The sequence below is a fragment of the Triticum aestivum genome, chromosome 3D, assembly GCF_018294505.1.
Source record: "Triticum aestivum cultivar Chinese Spring chromosome 3D, IWGSC CS RefSeq v2.1, whole genome shotgun sequence".
Taxonomy (NCBI): Eukaryota; Viridiplantae; Streptophyta; class Magnoliopsida; order Poales; family Poaceae; genus Triticum; species Triticum aestivum.
Genome location: NC_057802.1, coordinates 597,118,804 through 597,136,728, shown reverse-complemented (window position 1 = coordinate 597,136,728; position 17,925 = coordinate 597,118,804).

The window sequence follows — 17,925 nt, the reverse complement described above, 5'->3', positions numbered from 1 at the left end:
TGATAAACGGGATCACATCATTAGAGAATGATGTGATGGACAAGACCCATCCGTTAGCTTAGCATAATGATCGTTTAGTTTTATTGCTATTGCTTTCTTCATGACTTATACATGTTCCTCTGACTACGAGGTTATGCAACTCCCGAATACCGGAGGAACACTTTGTGTGCTATCAAACGTCACAACGTAACTGGATGATTATAAAGATGCTCTACAGGTGTCTCCGAAGGTGTTTGTTGGGTTGGCATAGATCAAGATTAGGATTTGTCACTCCGTGTATCGGAGAGGTATCTCTGGGCCCTCTCGGCAATGCACATCACTATAAGCCTTGCAAGCAATGTGACTAATGAGTTAGTTACGGGATGATGCATTACAAAACGAGTAACGAGACTTGCCGGTAACGATATTGAACCAGGTATGATGATACCGACGACCGAATCTCTGGCAAGTAACATACCGATGACAAAGGGAACAACGTATGTTGTTATGCGGTTCTGACCGATAAAGATCTTCGTAGAATATGTCGGAGCCAATATGAGCATCCAAGTTCCGCTATTGGTTATTGGCCGGAGATGTGTCTCGGTCATGTCTACATAGTTCTCGAACCAGTAGGGTCCGCACGCTTAACGTTCGATGACGATTTATATTATGAGTTATGTGTTTTGGTGACCGAAGTTTGTTCGGAGTCCCGGATGAGATCATGGACATGACGAGGAGTCTCGAAATGGTCGAGAGGTAAAGATTCATATATTGGAAGGTTGTATTTGGACATCGGAATGGTTCCGAGTAATTCGGGTATTTTATTGGAGTACCGAGGGGTTACCAGAACCCCCTGATAACCCACAAGTATAGGGGATCGCAACAGTTTTCGAGGGTAGAGTATTCAACCCAAATTTATTGATTCGACACAAGGGGAGCCAAAGAATATTCTCAAGTATTAGCAGTTGAGTTGTCAATTCAACCACACCTGAAAGACTTAATATCTGCAGCAAAGTATTTAATAGCAAAGCAGTATGGAAGTAACGGTAGCGGTGGCAAAAGTAACAGTAGCAGTTTTTGTAGCAATCGTAACAGTGGCAACGGAAAAGTAACTAAGCAAAGATCAATATGTGAAAAGCTCGTAGGCAATGGATCAATGATGGATAATTATGTCGGATGTGATTCCTCATGCAACAGTTATAACATAGCGTGACACAGAACTAGCTCCAGTTCATCAATGTAATGTAGGCATGTATTCCGAATATAGTCATACGTGCTTATGCAAAAGAACTTGCATGACATCTTTTGTCTTACCCTCCCGTGGCAGCGGGGTCCTATTGGAAACTAAGGGATATTAAGGCCTCCTTTTAATAGAGTACCGGACCAAAGCATTAACACTCAGTGAATACATGAACTCCTCAAATTATGGCCATCACCGGGAGTGGTCCCGATTATTGTCACTTCGCGGTTGCCAGATCATAACACATAGTAGGTGACTATTGACTTGCAAGATAGGATCAAGAAGTCACATATATTCATGAAAACATAATAGGTTCAGATCTGAAATCATGGCACTCGGGCCCTAGTGACAAGCATTAAGCATAGCAATGTCATAGCAACATAAATCTTAGAACATAATGGATACTAGGGATCAAACCCTAACAAAACTAACTCGATTACATGGTAAATCTCATCCAACCCATCACCGTCCAGCAAGCCTACGATGGGATTACTCACGCACGGCGGTGAGCATCATGAAATTGGTGATGGAGGATGGTTGATGATGACGAAGGCGATGGATTCCCCTCTCCGGAGCCCCGAACGGACTCCAGATCAGCCCTCCCGAGGAAGATTAGGACTTGGCGGTGGCTCCGTATCGTAAAACGCGATGAATCCTTCTCTCTGATTTTTTTCCTCCCCGAAAGTGAATATATGGAGTTGGGGTTGAGGTCGGTGGAGTCCCAGGGGGGCCACGAGGCAGGGGGCGCGCCCCAGGGTGTGGGCCCCCTGATGTTGATTCTTTCGCCAATATTTTTCATTAATTTCAAAACGTGTCTCCGTGGATTTTCAGGTCATTCCAAGAACTTTTATTTCTGCACAAAAATAACACCATGGCAGTTCTGCTGAAAACAGCGTCAGTCCGGGTTAGTTTCATTCAAATCATGCAAGTTAGAGTCCAAAACAAGGGCAAAATTGTTTGGAAAAGTAGATACGTTGGAGACGTATCAACTCCCCCAAGCTTAAACCTTTGCTTGTCCTCAAGCAATTTAGTTGAAAAACTGAAAGTGATAAAGAAAAACTTTTACAAACTCTGTTTGATCTTGTTGTTGCAAATATATAAATCCAGCATTCAAGTTTTCAGCAAAGATTATAAACTAACCATATTCACAATAACATTTAGGTCTCATGTTTACTCATATCAATGGCATAATCAACTAGCGAGCAATAATAATAAATCTCGGATGACAACACTTTCTCAAAACAATCATAGCATGATATAACAAGATGGTATCTCGCTAGCCCTTTCTGAGACCGCAAAACATAAATGCAGAGCACCCCTTAATTATAACAAGAGTTTTTCTATGAAAGACCTCGGAGAAGCTGCTTACATATTGGGCATCAAGATCTATAGAGATAGATCAAAACGCTTAACTGGACTTTCACAAAGCACATACCTTGATAAAGTTTTGAAGAAGTTCAAAATGGATCAGTCAAAGAAAGAGTTCTTGCCTGTGTTACAAGGTGTGAAGTTGAGTTAAACTCAACGCCCGACCACCGCAGAAGATAGAGAGAAAATGAAAGTCATTCCCTATGCTTCAGCCATAGGTTCTATCATGTATGCAATGCTATGTACCAGACCTGATGTATGTCTTGCTATAAGCATAGCAGGGAGGTACCAAAGTAATCCCGGAGTGGAGCACTGGACAGCGGTCAAAAACATCCTGAAATACCTGAAAAGGATTAAGGATATGTTTCTCGTTTATGGAGGTGAAAAAGAGCTCGTCGTAAACAGTTACGTCGATGCAAGCTTTGACACTGATCCGGATGACTCTAAGTCGCAAACCGGATACGTAGTTTTATTGAATGGAGGAGCTGTCAGTTGGTGCAGTTCCAAGCAGAGCGTCATGGTGGGATCTACGTGTGAAGCGGAGTACATTGCTACTTCGGAAGTAGCAAATGAAAGAGTTTGGATGAAAGAGTTCATATCCGATCTAGGTGTCTTACCTAGTGCATCGGGTCCAATGAAAATCTTTTGTGACAATACTGGAGCAATTGCCTTGGCAAAAGAATCCAGATTTCACAAGAGAACCAAACGCATCAAGAGACGCTTCAATTCTATCCGTCATCAAGTGTCGGAAGGGGACATAGAGATTTGCAAGATACAAACGGATCTGAATGTTGCAGAACCATTGACTAAGCCTCTTCCATGAACAAAACATGATCAGCACCAAAGCTCCATGGGTGTTAGAATCATTACTATGAAATCTAGATTATTGACTCTAGTGCAAGTGGGAGACCGAAGGAAATATGCCCTAGAGGCAATAATAAAGTTATTATTTATTTCCTTAATTCATGATAAATGTTTATTATTCATGCTAGAATAGTATTAACCGGAAACTTAGTACATGTGTGAATACATAGACAAAACATATAGTCCCTAGTATGCCTCTACTTGACTAGCTCGTTAATCAATGATGGTTATGTTTCCTAACCATAGACATGTGTTGTCATTTGATGAACGGGATCACATCATTAGGAGAATGATGTGATGGACATGACCCATCTATGAGCTTAGCATTATGATCGTGTCATTGCTATTGCTTTCTCCATGACTTATACAACTTCCTCAGACTATGAGATTATACAACTCCCGAATACCGGAGGAACACTTTGTGTGCTACCAAATGCCACAACGTAGATGAGTGGTTATAAAGGTGCTCTATAGGTGTCTCCGAAGGTGTTTGTTGGGTTGGCATAGATCGAGATTAGGATTTGTCACTCCGAGTTTCGGAGAGGTATCTCTGGGCCCTCTCGGTAATACTCATCACTATAAGCCTTGCAAGCATTGTGACTAACGAGTTAGTTGCGGTATGAAGTATTACGAAACGAGTAAAGAGACTTGCCGGTAACGAGATTGAACTAGGTATTGAGATACCTACGATCGAATCTCGGGCAAGTAACATACCGATGACAAAGGGAACAACGTATGTTGTTATGCGGTCTGACCGATAAAGATCTTCGTAGAATATGTAGGAACCAATATGAGCATCCAGGTTCCGCTATTGGTTATTGACCGGAGACGTGTCTCGGTCATGTCTACATAGTTCTCGAACCCGTAGGGTCCGCACGCATAACGTTCGATGACGATTAGTATTATGAGTTTATGCGATATGTTGTACCGAAGATTGTTCGGAGTCCCGGATGTGATCATGGACATGACGAGGAGTCTCAAAATGGTCGAGACATAAAGATTGATATATTGGACGACTATATTCGGACACCGGAAGTGTTCCGAAGAAGTTTCGGATAAAACCGGAGTGCCGGAGGGTTACCGGAACCCCCCGGAGAACTAATGGGCCTCGATGGGACCTAGTGGAGAGAGAGAGGGGCCGGGCAGGGCAGGCCGCACCCCCTCCCCCTGAGTCCGAATAGGACAAGGAAGGGGGGCGGCGCCCCCCTTGCCTTCCCTCTCTCCCTCTCCTTCCTTCCCCCTCCCTTCCCCAAGTTGGAAACCTACTAGGAATAGGATTCCTAGTAGGAATCCTACTTGGGGCGCGCCCTACAGGGGTCGGTCGGCCTCCCCCTTGCTCCTTTATATACGGGGGCAGGGGGCACCCTAGAACACACAAGTTGACAATTGTCTTAGCCGTGTGCGGTGCCCCCCTCCACAGTTACACACCTTGGTCATATCGTCGTAGTGCTTAGGCGAAGCCCTGCGCCGGTAACTTCATCATCACCGTCACCACGCCGTCGTGCTGACGAAACTCTCCCTCGGCCTCAACTGGATCAAGAGTACGAGGGACGTCTCCGAGCTGAACGTGTGCTGAACGCGGAGGTGCCGTACGTTCGGTGCTTGGATCGGTTGGACCGCAAAGACGTTCGACTACATCAACCGCGTTAACTAAACACTTCCGCTTTCGGTCTATGAGGGTACGTGGACACACTCTCCCCTCTCGTTGCTATGCATCACATAGATAGATCTTGCGTGATCATAGGAACTTTTTTAAAATTACCGCGTTCCCCAACAGTTTCTGCTTAAAACCTCGCGCGGATGGGCGTAAACAAACATAGCCTCAAGCAGCCATGGTCAAGTTAGGAATACGCGCATCGCATATGTTTTAGGTTGTTTGAAGGACCTCACCAAGAGTTTGTCGAAAATAAGCAGATTGGGGAACCTTTACTCTTATTCTGTCTATGTCACATCTAAGATGATGCCATTCTTTTTTTTAATTGTCCAGCCAACCTGATGTTTTCTTGTTTGTTTGTTTTTTATAGGAAAAGCTTAGGTTCAACTGGTGGAAAACTCCAATGCGTCATCCGCCTCACCTTAACAACAACACGTGTCTCATGTGGGTCCACTCACATCTCCCTTCCCAACCTTATCTCTTATCCAACCTCTTCCCTCCACTCATTTCCTTCCTTTATTTTGCAACCGCCTGGGCATCATTACTCTTCTACAAACCACAAATGTTATTTGCTAGCGCCGGTGGAGTCCTAGGTCCAACCATCGGTCATGATAATGGCGGTGAGCTGCGTGCCTGGAGCATTGAAGCCGGAAGCGGCACCACCACGAGCATCACATCCACGACAGGCGAGGCGCCTGAAACACGGGCGACTGCCATCCGACGCCAACGCCCACCTCGGCCGTGGCCGGGCATGGCCACCACCACCTCAAGTTCTGTTGGGGATCATAGCAGAAATTTAAAATTTTCTATGCATCACCAAGATCAATCTATGGAGTCATCTAGCAACGAGAGAGAGGAGTGCATCTACATACCCTTGTAGATCGCGAGCGGAAGCGTTCAAGTGAACGGGGTTGATGGAGTCGTACTCGTCGTGATCCAAATCACCGATGACCGAGCGCCGAACGGACGACACCTCCGTGTTCAACACACGTACGAAGCAGCGACGTCTCCTCCTTCTTGATCCAGCAAGGGGGAAGGAGAGGTTGATGGAGATCCAGCAGCACGACGGCGTGGTGGTGGAAGTAGCGGGGATCCCGGCAGGGCTTCGCCAAGCGCAAGCGGGAGGGAGAGGTGTCACGGGAGGGAGAGGGAGGCGCCGGGGGCTAGGGTACTGCTGCCCTCCCTCCCCCCCACTATATATAGGGTCCCTGGGGGGCGCCGGCCCTGGGAGATCCCATCTCCAGGGGGCGGCGGCCAAGGGGGTGGCTTGCCCCCCAAGCCAAGTGGGGCGCCCCCCACCCCCAGGGTTTCCAACCCTAGGCGCAGGGGAGGCCCAAGGGGGGTGCACCAGCCCACCAGTGGCTGGTTCCCCTCCCCAATTCAGCCCATGGGGCCCTCCGGGATAGGTGGCCCCACCCGGTGGACCCCTGGGACCCTTCCGGTGGTCCCGGTACAATACCGATAACCCCCGAAACTTTCCCGGTGGCCGAAACTGGACTTCCTATATATAATTCTTCACCTCCGGACCATTCCGGAACTCCTCGTGACGTCCGGGATCTCATCCGGGACTCCGAACAACTTTCGGGTTTCCGCATACTAATATCTCTACAACCCTAGCGTCACCGAACCTTAAGTGTGTAGACCCTACGGGTTCGGGAGACATGCAGACATGACCGAGACGACTCTCCGGTCAATAACCAACAGCGGGATCTGGATACCCATGTTGGCTCCCACATGTTCCACGATGATCTCATCGGATGAACCAAGATGTCGAGGATTCAATCAATCCCGTATACAATTCCCTTTGTCAATCGGTACGTTACTTGCCCGAGATTCGATCGTCGGTATCCCAATACCTCGTTCAATCTCGTTACCGGCAAGTCACTTTACTCGTACCGTAATGCATGATCCCGTGACCAAACACTTGGTCACATTGAGCTCATTATGATGATGCATTACCGAGTGGTCTCAGAGATACCTCTCCGTCAAACGGAGTGACAAATCCCAGTCTCGATTCGTGCCAACCCAACAGACACTTTCGGAGATACCCGTAGTGCACCTTTATAGCCACCCAGTTACGTTGTGACGTTTGGCACACCCAAAGCACTCCTACGGTATCCGGGAGTTGCACAATCTCATGGTCTAAGGAAATGATACTTGACAATTGGAAAAGCTCTAGCAAACGAACTACACGATCTTTGTGCTATGCTTAGGATTGGGTCTTGTCCATCACATCATTCTCCTAATGATGTGATCCCGTTATCAATGACATCCAATGTCCATAGTCAGGAAACCATGACTATCTGTTGATCAACGAGCTAGTCAACTAGAGGCTTACTAGGGACACGTTGTGGTCTATGTATTCACACATGTATTACGATTTCCGGATAACACAATTATAGCATGAACAATAGACAATTATCATGAACAAGGAAATATAATAATAACCATTTTATTATTGCCTCTAGGGCATATTTCCAACAAGTTCCTCCTGCCACCTGCCACCATCTCCTTCATGTCACGGTCACTGTTTGCAAAAAAAGTTCTGCAACATGACCCTTGTTGCAAAAAATTCTGGAACATGACCCTGTTGCAAAAGGATTTTATCGGTCTTTAAAATTTCTGCAACAAGACCTTTATTGCGAAAAAATTCCGCAACAGCACCTCTGTTGCAAAAAATAAAATGAAAAATACTTGTGCAAAAATTTCTGCAACATGCCCTCTGTCGGATAATTTCTGCAACAAGACCTTTGCTGCAAAAAGTAAAAACATATAGGCTTGGGTAATTGCGTTGCTGCAAAGGAGCCGGTGCTTACGCGGATGGATCGGACGGCCACTAACGTGTCCATCTAATGGTCAGCGTGGCGGCGGATGCTTTCTTATTATCCATCGGCCGACGCGTAGCATTGCCCTTTTTTATTCGGCTCAGTTTCTGCAAAAAAAACCCCGCAAAGAATAGAGTGCACGTACACGTGTCGAACTTCCGACCTCCTACTCCTAAACGCTAACTTATAGCGGCTAGAACTAAGGGATGTTCACGAATAATCATCTTTACTCCTAATGTCTCAGTCCGTAGCTCGTTCGTTGGTTTCGTTCATTTTCCACCAAGCGATCGATATATACCCCACCAAGCGATCTCCCTTCCATCGATTTTCCACCTCTATCCGAAAAGCAACACCGGTTTTAATTCATCATCAGACCCACACGTCCCATGCCAAAAAAAATCAAACCAACCCTTCCATCCTTCTAGTGATCGCGCCCTTCCATATAAGACATCAATCAAATCATATCGAAGGGTGGGTTTAAAACCTTCCATCCAAAACATATCGCATCACAAAAAGCTTCCATAAACAACTACAATGAAATTGTCACAATCAAATCTTTTCACTATTTTCATCGCAATCAAACATATACCGATCAAACACACTCTTTCCATGACCTCTCTCTACTCCTAAAGGAGGAGTCTGCGGCCGTGATGGTTGGTTTGTAAGTCGTCCTTCGTTCGTCTCGCCCTCGCGTCATTCATTCGTCTAGCCCTCTAACTCTCGTTCGGCTAGCGATCTCGTATGTATAGAAAGAAATAAAGTTTCTTGTGATAAGTGCAACTTACCTCTGGTCGAGGTCTTCCACATCTCGTCATATTCCTCACAATTCCCCACTTGCCGGTCCCCGTGCCGCCTTTGCCCAGGCTTCGTACCTGTGCATGCTAGACGGGGCTCCCCAGTCCTCTCCATGCGGCGCCTCCTCCCCTGCCATGCCGCCGTGGTCTCCACTGGTGGCTCGCCGGCAGCTGCCTCTCCACGAAAATAGGATGGGGATCGTGCACTTCTTTGGATCCATATGGTGACATCGACCAAGTGCAGCAGCTGTTACATATGACTTTTCCGTCGATAGAACATGAAACACAAGTACATGCACATGAGCTGGCTGATCGATCTTGCCGGACGGCTAGAAGTACCTGGATCATTTTTTATCTGCCGGTTGCAGGATGCACGAAACACCCACGCACATGTACGACTGTACGCATGCAGGAGACACAAGACGTTTTATGGAAAAAAAAATCCACGGATCCACCTTCTTTTTGTCGTTGACGCTGCTTGCGTCGATCATGGCCATGGCACCTCTCGCCGTTGAGGTTCAAGGACGAGAAAATGGCGAGACAACTTCATGAAGACACGATGATGGAGATCATGGTGTCATGCCGGTGACGATGATGAACATGGCGCCCCGAAGATGGAGACCAAAAGGAGCAAAATGATATTGGCCATATGATGTCACTATTTGATTGCATGTGATGTTTATCATGTTTTATATCTTATTTTCTTAGAACGACGGTAGCATAAATAAGATGATCCCTCGCTAAAATTTCAAGAAAGTGTTCCACCTAACTGTGCACCGTTGCGAAGGTTCGTTGTTCCGAAGCACCACGTTTTGATCGGGTGTGATAGGTTCTAACGTTCGCATAAAACGAGGGTAAGCCAGATTTACACACGCAATACACTTAGGTTGACTTGACGAGCCTAGCATGTACAGACATGGCCTCGGAACACAAGAGACCGAAAGGTCGAACATGAGTCGGATAGCAGATACGATCAACATGAAGATGTCCACCGATGATGACTAGTCCGTCTGACGTGATGATCGGACACGGCCTTGTTGACTCGGATCATGTATCACTTAGATGACTAGAGGGATGTTTGTCTGAGTGGGAGTTCGCTAATAATTTGATTAGATGAACTTAATTATCATGAACTTAGTCTAAAAAACCTTTACAATATGTCTTGTAGATCAAATGGCCCACGCTAATGTTGCCCTCAACTTCAACGCGTTCCTAGAGAAAACTAAGCTGAAAGACGATGGTAGCAACTACACGGACTCGGTCCATAACCTGAGGATTATCCTCATAGCTGCCAAGAAAGCATATGTCCTTGAAGCACCGCTAGGTGATGCACCTGTTTTCCCAGCAACTCAAGACGTTCTGAACGCCTGGCAGTCACGTAGTGATGATTACTCTCTGGTTCAGTGCGGCATGCATTACAGCTTAGAACCGGGCTCCAAAAGCGTTTTGAGCAGCACGGAGCATATGAGATGTTCCAAGAGCTGAAAATGGTTTTCCAAGCTCATGCCCGGGTCGAGAGATATGAAGGCTCCGACAAGTTCTACAGTTGTAAGATGGAGGAGAATAGTTTCGTCAGCGAACACATACTCAAAATGTCTGGGTTGCACAACCGCTTGTCTCAGCTGGGAGTTAATCTCCCGGAAGACGCGGTCGTTGACAGAATCCTTCAGTCGCTCCCACCTAGCTACAAGAGCTTTGTGATGAAATTCAATATGCAGGGGATGGAAAAGACCATTCCTGAGGTATATTCAATGCTGAAATCAGCGGAGGTGGAAATCAAAAAGGAACATCAAGTGTTGATGGTGAATAAAACCACTAAGTTCAAGAAAGGCAAGGGTAAGAAGAACTTCAAGAAAGACAGCAAGGGAGTTGCCGCGCCCGGTAAGCAAGCTACCGGGAAGAAGACAAAGAATGGACCCAAGCCTGAGACTGAGTGCTTTTATTGCAAGGGAAACGGTCACTGGAAGCGGAACTGCCCCAAGTACTTAGCGGATAAGAAGGCCGGCAATACCAAAGGTATATGTGATATACATGTTATAGATGTGTACCTAACCAGCGCTCGTAGTAGCTCCTGGGTATTTGATACCGGTGCGGTTGCTCATATTTGTAACTCAAAGCAGGAGCTGCGGAATAAGCGGAGACTGGCGAAGGACGAGGTGATGATGCGCGTCGGGAATGGTTCCAAGGTCGATGTGATTGCCGTCGGCACGCTACCTCTACATTTACCTACGGGACTAGTTTTAAACCTCAATAATTGTTATTTAGTGCCAGCTTTGAGCATGAACATTGTATCTGGATCTCGTTTAATGCGAGATGGCTACTAAATCCGAGAATAATGGTTGTTCTATTTATATGAGAGATAATGTTTTATGGTCATGCCCCGCTGGTCAATGGTTTATTCTTAATGAATCTCGAACGTGATGTTACACATATTCATAGTGTGAATGCCAAGAAATGTAAGGTTGATAATGATAGTCCCACATACTTGTGGCAGTGCCGCCTTGGTCACATTGGTGTCAAACGCATGAAGAAACTCCATGCAGATGGACTTTTGGAGTCTCTTGATTATGAATCATTTGACACGTGCGAACCATGCCTCATGGGCAAAATGACCAAGACTCCGTTCTCCAGAACAGTGGAGCGAGCAACCAACTTATTGGAAATCATACATACTGATGTGTGCGGTCCAATGAGCGTTGAGGCTCGCGGTGGCTATCGTTATGTTCTCACCCTCACTGATGACTTGAGTAGATATGGGTATGTCTACTTAATGAAACACAAGTCTGAGACCTTTGAAAAGTTCACGGAATTTCAGAGTGAGGTTGAGAATCAACGTGACAGGAAAATAAAGTTCTTACGATCAGATCGTGGAGGGGAATATTTGAGTCACGAATTTGGCACACACTTAAGGAAATGTGGAATTGTTTCACAACTCATGCCGCCTGGAACACCTCAGCGTAATGGTGTGTCCGAATGTCGTAATCGCACTCTATTGGATATGGTGCGATCTATGATGTCTCTTACCGATCTACCGCTATCATTCTGGGGTTATGCTTTAGAGACTGCCGCATTCACTTTAAATAGGGCTCCGTCGAAATCCGTTGAGACGACACCGTATGAATTATGGTTTGGAAAGAAACCTAAGCTGTCGTTTCTTAAAGTTTGGGGATGCGATGCTTATGTCAAGAAACTTCAACCTGAAAAGCTCGAACCCAAGTCGGAAAAATGCGTCTTCATAGGATACCCTAAGGAAACCATTGGGTATACCTTCTACCTCAGATCCGAAGGCAAGATCTTCTTTGCCAAGAACATGTCCTTTCTGGAGAAATAGTTTCTCTCGAAAGAAGTAAGTGGGAGGAAAGTGGAACTTGATGAGATGACCCCTCTCGAACCAGAAAGTAGCGCAGCACAAGAAAATGTTTCTGTGGTGCCTGCACCGACTAGAGAGGAAGTTAATGATGATGATCATGATCAAGTTACCACTGAACTTCGTAGGTCCACAAGGACACGTTCCGCACCAGAGTGGTACGACAACCCTATCCTGGAAATCATGTTGTTGGACAACGGTGAACCTTCGAACTATGAAGAAGTAATGGCGGGCCCAGACTCCAACAAATGGCTTGAAGCCATGCAATCCGAGATAGGATCCATGTATGAAAACAAAGTATGGACTTTGACAGACTTGCCCGATGATCGGCGAGCGATAGAAAATAAATGGATCTTTAAGAAGAAGACGGACGCGGATGGAAATGTTACCATCTATAAAGCTCGACTTGTCGCTAAGGGTTATCGACAAGTTCAAGGAGTTGACTACGATGAGACCTTCTCACCCGTTGCGAAGCTGAAGTCCGTCCGAATCATGTTAGCAATTGCCGCATTCTACGATTATGAAATATGGCAAATGGACGTCAAAACGGCATTCCTTCAGGAAGAATTGTATATGATGCAGCCGGAAGGTTTTGTCGATCCTAAGAATGCTGACAAAGTATGCAAGCTCCAGCGCTCAATCTATGGACTGGTGCAAGCATCTCGGAGTTGGAACATTCTCTTTGATGAGATGATCAAAGCGTTTGGGTTTACGCAGACTTATGGAGAAGCCTGTGTTTACAAGAAAGTGAGTGGGAGCTCTGTAGCATTTCTCTTATTATATGTGGATGACATACTATTGATGGGAAATGATATAGAATTCTTGGAAAGTATAAAGGCCTACTTGAATAAGTGTTTTTCAATGAAGGACCTTGGAGAAGCTGCTTACATATTAGGCATCAAGATCTATTGAGATAGATCGAGACGCCTCATAGGTCTTTCACAAAGCACATAACTTGACAAGATATTGAAGAAGTTCAATATGGATCAGTCCAAGAAGGGGTTCTTGCCTGTATTGGAAGGTGTGAGATTGAGCACGGCTCAATGCCCGACCACGGCAGAAGATAGAGAAAAGATGAGTGTCGTCCCCTATGCCTCGGCCACAGGGTCTATTATGTATGCCATGCTGTGTACCAGACCTGATGTAAACCTTGCCGTAAGTTTGGTAGGAAGGTACCAAAGTAATCCCGGCATGGAACACTGGACAGCGGTTAAGAACATCGTGAAGTACCTGAAAAGGACTAAGGATATGTTTCTCGTTTATGGAGGTGACGAAGAGCTCGTCGTAAAGGGTTACGCCGATGCTAGCTTCGACACAGATCTGGATGACTCTAAGTCACAAACTGGGTACGTGTATATTTTGAATGGTGGGGCAGTCAGCTGGTGCAGTTGCAAGCAAAGCATCGTGGCGGGATCTACATGTGAAGCGGAGTACATGGCAGCCTCGAAGGCAGCACATGAAGCAATCTGGATGAAGGAGTTCATTGCCGACCTAGGAGTTATTCCCAATGCATCGGGGCCGATGACTCTCTTCTGTGACAACACTGGAGCTATTGCCCTTGCCAAGGAGCCCAGGTTTCACAAGAAGACCAGGCACATCAAGCGTCGCTTCAACTCCATTCATGAAAATGTTGAAAATGGAGACATAGATATTTGTAAAGTGCATACGGATTTGAATGTCGCAGATCCGTTGACTAAACCTCTTCCACGAGCGAAACATGATCAACACCAGAACTCTATGGGTGTACAATTCATCACAATAACTAGATTATTGACTCTAGTGCAAGTGGGAGACTGTTGGAAATATGCCCTAGAGGCAATAATAAAATGGTTATTATTATATTTCCTTGTCCATGATAATTGTCTATTGTTCATGCTTTAATTGTGTTATCCGGAAATCGTAATACATGTGTGAATACATAGACCATAACATGTCCCTAGTGAGCCTCTAGTTGACTAGCTCATTGATCAATAGATGGTTACGGTTTCCTGACCATGCACATTGGATGTCATTGATAACGGGATCACATCATTAGGAGAATGATGTGATGGACAAGACCCAATCCTAAGAATAGCACTAGATCGTGTAGTTCGTTTGCTGAAGCTTTTCTAATGTCAAGTATCATTTCCTTAGACCATGAGATCGTGCAACTCCCAGATACCGTAGGAATGCTTTGGGTGTACCAAACGTCACAACATAACTGGGTGGCTATAAAGGTAAACTACAGGTATCTCCGAAAGTGTCTGTTGGGTTGGCTCGGATCGAGACTGGGATTTGTCACTCCGTATGACGGAGAGGTATCTCTGGGCCCACTCGGTATTGCATCATCATAATGAGCTCAATGTGACTAAGTCGTTAGTCACGGGATCATGCATTACGGAACGAGTAAAGTGACTTGCCGGTAACGAGATTGAACGAGGTATTGGGATACCGACGATTGAATCTCGGGCAAGTAAAGTACCGATTGACAAAGGGAATTGTATACGGGATTGCTTGAATCCTCGACATCGTGGTTCATCCGATGAGATCATCGTGGAACATGTGGGAGCCAACATGGGTATCGAGATCCCGCTGTTGGTTATTGGCTAGAGAGGTGTCTCGGTCATGTCTGCATGATTCCCGAACCCATAGGGTCTACACACTTAAGGTTCGATGACGCTAGGGTTATAAGGAAGGTTTGTATGTGATTACCAAATGTTGTTCGGAGTCCCGGATGAGATCTCGGACGTCACGAGGAGTTCCGGAATGGTCCGGAGGTAAAGATTTATATATGGGAAGTCACCATACGGTCATCGGAAATGTTCGCGGGGGTATACCGGTATTGTACCGGGACCACCGGAGGGGTTCCGGGGGTCCACCGGGAGGGTCCACCTGCCCCGGAGGGCCTTATGGGCTGTAGGTGGAAGGTAACCAGCCCTTAGTGGGCTGGGCGCCAACCCCCCTAGGGCCCATGCGCCTAGGGTTTGGGGGGAACCCTAAAGGGGGGGCGCCCCCCTTGCTTGGGGGGCAAGCTCCCTCCCCACTTGGCCGCCGACCCCCTCTAGATCTCATCTAGAGGGGCCGGCCCCCTTCCCCCTTCTCCCTATAAATAGAGGGGTGAGGGGAGGGCTGCAGCACGACATCCAAGGCGCAGCCCCTCCCCTCCCCAACACCTCTCCTCCTCCGCGTGTGCTTGGCGAAGCCCTGCCAGAGAACTGTCACTCCACCACCACGACGCCGCCGTGCTGCTGTTGGAGCCTTCTTCCTCAACCTCTCCCTCCTCCTTGCTGGATCAAGGCGTGGGAGACGTCACCGCTCCGTACGTGTGTTGAACACGGAGGTGCCGTCCGTTCGGCGCTTGGATCATCGGTGATTTGGATCACGACGAGTACGACTCCATCAACCCCGTTCTCTTGAACGCTTCCGCTCGAGATCTACAAGGGTATGTAGATGCACTCCTCCCCTCTCATTGCTAGTAAACTCCATAGATTGATCTTGGTGATGCATAGAAAATTTTAATTTCTGCTACGATCCCCAACACCCCCTCCCTTCCCCAAGTTGGAAACCTACTAGAATAGGATTCATAGTAGGAATCCTACTTGGGGCGCGCCCTACAGGGGTCGGTCGGCCTCCCCCTTGCTCCTTTATATACGGGGGCAGGGGGGGCACCCTAGAACACACAAGTTGACAATTGTCTTAGCCGTGTGCGGTGCCCCCCTCCACAGTTACACACCTCGGTCATATCGTCATAGTGCTTAGGCGAAGCCCTGCGCCGGTAAATTCATCATCACCGTCACCACGCCGTCGTGCTGACGAAACTCTCCCTCGGCCTCAACTGGATCAAGAGTACGAGGGACGTCTCCGAGCTGAACGTGTGCTGAACGCGGAGGTGCCGTACGTTCGGTGCTTGGATCGGTTGGACCGCAAAGACGTTCGACTACATCAACCACGTTAACTAAACACTTCCGCTTTCGGTCTACGAGGGTACGTGGACACACTCTCCCCTCTCGTTGCTATGCATCACATAGATAGATCTTGCGTGACCATAGGAACTTTTTTAAAATTACCGCGTTCCCCAACAGTTTCTGCTTAAAACCTCGCGCGGATGGGCGTAAACGAACATAGCCTCAAGCAGCCATGGTCAAGTTAGGAATACGCGCATCGCATATGTTTTAGGTTGTTTGAAGGACCTCACCAAGAGTTTGTCGAAAATAAGCAGATTGGGGAACCTTTACTCTTATTCTATCTATGTCACATCTAAGATGATGCCATTCTTTTTTTAATTGTCCAGCCAGCCTGATGTTTTCTTGTTTGTTTGTTTTTTTATAGGAAAAGCTTAGGTTCAACTGGTGGAAAACTCCAATGCGTCATCGCCTCACCTTAACAACAACACGTGTCTCATGTGGGTCCACTCACATCTCCCTTCCCAACCTTATCTCTTATCCAACCTCTTCCCTCCACTCATTTCCTTCCTTTATTTTGCAACCGCCTGGGCATCAGTACTCTTCTACAAACCACAAATGTTATTTGCTAGCGCCGGTGGAGTCCTAGGTCCAACCATCGGTCATGATAATGGCGGTGAGCTGCGTGCCTGGAGCATTGAAGCCGGAAGCGGCACCACCACGAGCATCACATCCACGACAGGCGAGGCGCCTGAAACACGGGCGACTGCCATCCGACGCCAACTCCCACCTCGGCCGTGGCCGGGCATGGCCACCACCAACTCAAGTTCCTCCTGCCACCTGCCACCATCTCCTTCATGTCACGGTCACTGTTTGCAAAAAATGTTCTGCAACATGACCCTTGTTGCAAAAAATTCTGGAACATGACCTTGTTGCAAAAGGATTTTATCGGTCTTTAAATTTTTTGCAACAAGACCTTTATTGCGAAAAAATTCCGCAACAGCACCTCTGTTGCAAAAAATAAAATTAAAAATACTTGTGCAAAAATTTCTGCAACATGCCCTCTGTCGGATAATTTCTGCAACAAGACCTTTGCTGCAAAAAGTAAAAACATATAGGCTTGGGTAATTGCGTTGCTGCAAAGGAGCCGGTGCTTACGCGGATGGATCGGACGGCCACTAACGTGTCCATCTAATGGTCAGCGTGGCGGCGGATGCTTTCTTATTATCCATCGGCTAACGCGTAGCATTGCCCTTTTTTATTCGGCTCAGTTTCTGCAAAAAAAACCCGCAAAGAATAGAGTGCACGTACACGTGTTGAACTTCCGACCTCCTACTCCTAAACGCTAACTTATAGCGGCTAGAAATAAGGGATGTTCTCGAATAATCATCTTTACTCCTAATGTCTCAGTCCGTAGCTCGTTCGTTGGTTTCGTTCATTTTCCACCAAGCGATCGATATATACCCCACCAAGCGATCTCCCTTCCATCGATTTTCCACCTCCATCCGAAAACCAACACCGGTTTTAATTCATCATCAGACCCACACGTCCCATGCCAAAAAAAATCAAACCAACCCTTCCATCCTTCTAGTGATCGCGCCCTTCCATATAAGACATCAATAAAATCATATCGAAGGGCGGGTTTAAAACCTTTCATCCAAAACATATCGCATCACAAAAAGCTTCCATAAACAACTACAATGAAATTGTCACAATCAAATCTTTTCACTATTTTCATCGCAATCAAACATATACCGATCAAACACACTCTTTCCATGACCTCTCTCTACTCCTAAAGGAGGAGTCTGCGGCCGTGATGGTTGGTTTGTAAGTCGTCCTTCGTTTGTCTCGCCCTCGCGTCATTCATTCGTCTAGCCCTCTCCCTCTCGTCCGGCTAGCGATCTCGTATGTATAGAAAGAAATAAAGTTTCCCGTGATAAGTGGAACTTACCT